Source organism: Alligator sinensis, unplaced genomic scaffold (assembly GCF_000455745.1).
Source record: "Alligator sinensis unplaced genomic scaffold, ASM45574v1 scaffold987_1, whole genome shotgun sequence".
Classification (NCBI taxonomy): domain Eukaryota; kingdom Metazoa; phylum Chordata; order Crocodylia; family Alligatoridae; genus Alligator; species Alligator sinensis.
Genome location: NW_005842574.1, coordinates 716,700 through 719,968, shown reverse-complemented (window position 1 = coordinate 719,968; position 3,269 = coordinate 716,700).

Below are 3,269 nucleotides of genomic sequence, written 5' to 3'. Positions count from 1 at the left end.
TGCTTCCAGTTTTGGGCTCCACAATTCAAAAAGGATGTGGAGAAGCTTGAGAGAGTCCAGAGAAGAGCCACGCGCATGATCAGAGGTCAGGGAAGCAGACCCTACGATGACAGGCTGAGAGCCCTGGGGCTCTTTAGCCTGAAAAAGCGCAGGCTCAGGGGTGATCTGATGGCCACCTACAAGTTTATCGGGGTGACCACCAGCATCTGGGGGAACGTTTGTTCACCAGAGCGCCCCAAGGGATGACGAGGTCGAATGGTCACAAACTACTTCAAGATCGTTTCAGGCTGGACATAAGGAAGAATTTCTTTGCTGTCCGAGCCCCCAAGGTCTGGAACAGCCTGCCACCAGAGGTGGTTCAAGCGCCTACATTGAACACCTTCAAGAGCGAACTGGATGCTTATCTTGCTGGGATCCTATGACCCCAGCTGACTTCCTGCCCTTTGGGCGGGGGGCTGGACTCGATGATCTTCCGAGGTCCCTTCCAGCCCTAATGTCTATGAAATCTATGAAATCTATGAAATTTCCACCCCCTGGGTGATCTGCCCACCGTCGCAGACTGTCCTTTCCTGTGGCATCTCTTGCGTTCAACGTTTGCTGCTGGATGTCAGTATTGCCAATGCTCAAGCCTTTTGGCATTGTTCTTAAAGTCTATACTTTGGGAATGTGAAAAACTTAGCTCTTCGTTTTTGTAGCAGGCGCACCTTTCAGAGCTGGGGTTGAGGCCCAGGCTTGAGATCCTGCTGTTTTGATTGGTGGAGCCCATCCACCAATCAGGAGGCATAAGGGAAATAAAGTCGCCCCTTTCCTAAGGGGGGGGGGGGAGGAGCTCCTCCGGACCTGATTGAAGACTGCAACATTCAGGTTCGGCAGACTTGAGGGGGCGGAGCCCTGGAGCATATAAAAGGAGCTGCATGCCCAGCACAAGGGCAGATGGTTGGGGTCGGAGAAGAGTGGGGATTAGAAGAGCTGCTCAGCAGGGCGAAGCAGTAGCCCAGGAAGAGCCCCTGAAGACTTCCATCAGCAGGGAGCAGGGCATGGCTCCAGTGGTTAAGTTCTTGGTGCACGGCATCCAGACCCTGGGAGCTTCGTGAGACAGCTCCGGTCTGCAACCTCTGGTGTGTGGCCAGAGACATGGTGCACAGGCCAGTGCACAGAGCAGGATCTTTGGAGCCCCTGGGGTGGCTCAGGTCCACAACCCCCAGCACGAGGCTGGGAGCTCAGAGCAGGAGGCGCTGCACGGAGGGGGAGAGACCCTGGGAGCTGCTCGAGGTGGCTCGGGTCTACAGCTGCTGGCACGGGGCAGCAGCTCAGTGCAGACGACGCTGCCCAGAGGGTCTGGGAGCAGACCAAGCCCCAGTGCTGCACAAGGCTGCCCAGGCCTCCAACCCCTAGCACAAGGCGAAGCGCCCACTACACGCAGCGGTGCATGTGGCCCTAAGCCAGGCCAGAGTCGGGTGGCAGGAAACCCCGGTGGGGAACAGAGCTCGACCTGGAGAACAGGAGGCAACCCTTTAATGGTTTTGTTGTAATAATAAATGTCTATATAGTTAAGTGATTGATTGACTGGGCTGGACTCTATAGGGGACGGAGTTGGCCGCTGGGCTGTTGTGTCCCTCCGCAGCACGCTGCCCTCCAGTAATTCCCTCAGCTGGAGAGGGGAGTACAAACCTGTGTACACCCGGGCTACATTTTGTATATATAATTACACTGGGATGTTGTAGTCTGCGATGGGTTAGTGCTCTCCCACAGCTGCCACAACTTTCTGTCCCTTCAATGTTAAAATGTCTTGAACCCTTATGCCTTGTTGTTGCTCCTTTTTACTGTTTTATCTTACATGTGAAGGTCCCACCTCCTCTTAGATCTCGTCCCTTTCCCTTTCATCAAATATTGTCTGATAAAGGTTAATACGCATGCTGCTCGCCTGCAAGTCACACTGCCGTTTCTTCACTGTTTCTTGCGTTTTTTGACCTTGGTTAAGGCTTTTTCTCATGTGAGCTCTGGATCTCGCTGCAGTTGTGCCCATAAACTGGTGTGTCCGAGGCCTACGAGCATCCACCCTGTCTCTTAGCCGTTCTCCTCCGTAACTGCCGGGCCCAGCAAGAGCGTGACCTGCAGCATTTAAAGATTCAGCTCCTACCCCTGGCTCCTGCCGCCTCAAGTGAAAGTTGGCCCTTTGATATATAACGTCCTGTTTACCTCCCAAGTGGCATCCAAGACCTCTGGCACGTTCTCGTAGCCTTTCCCCGCCCCGCTCCCCGGAGGCGAAGGGCATCGAGAAAATGACCTGCTGCCTCTCCCGTGGCAAAGATGAGGGCACTTGTCCACGCTGTGATCCAGACCCAGCGTGGCCAGCTGCCTGCGTCCGCAGTCACAGCTCCAGCTGCACAGCCGTGCACACCCTGCCTCTGCCCTCGGGCAGCTTGGGGAATCCTTTTCTCTCTCTCCCTTTTTTGTTCCTTGGGGAAAGGGCTCAGGCTCACTTGGGCATGTCTCTTCGGGAGGTATCGCAGAGCCAGAGAGCAGGGGCTGGCCAGGCCATCGGGTCACCAGCCTCCTGTGCCAGGCAGGGGGGTCTGGTCTCGCACTCGGGGCAGCAGGGCCGGGGGAGGCCACGCGTCGGCCCAACTGGCCCAGGCTGCCGGGAGAGGGGCCTCACTCCTGGGCTGTGCCCGTCGCCTCTCCTCTGGCTGCTGGGACAGGCGTTGCCTCGTCAGCCAGGCGCGAGGTCACCTTGTCAGGCTCCTGCTCCACATGACGACCCACACATGTAATTAAGTTGCCTCTCGCCTTCCTCTCTGGGGAGCTGAGCAGGTTGAGCTCCTCACGCCGTGTTGCCAGGCCTGTTTGCCAGCCCCAGGATCGTTCCTCCTCTCAGGTGTCTCAGGTGTTTCCACACCCGTCAGGAAGCTGGGACTCCAGGCCCAGCCCGACGTTGTAGGGTGGCATCTCCTGTGCTGCTGGCAGGGGCCAGATCCCGCCCGCAAGTCTCCTGGATGCTCCTTGTTGCACTTACCCAGGGTCTGCCGGAGCCTCCCCTGCGCCGGCATCGCCCTGAGTGCACGCAGCGGCACCGGTCTGCAATAACCCCAGTCCATCCCCGCATCCCTGCTTCTGGGACGCAGCCGCCCTGCCGCACTCCTGCTCCCCAGGCGCGTTCCCTGCCGTTGGGCTGTGCCATGGCACACGCTGCTGGAGAGCCGCTGTTTAGGCCGGATACTTGGGTCACTCTGACAGGAGACCGTCAGCCTCCTCATTAACCAACCAGC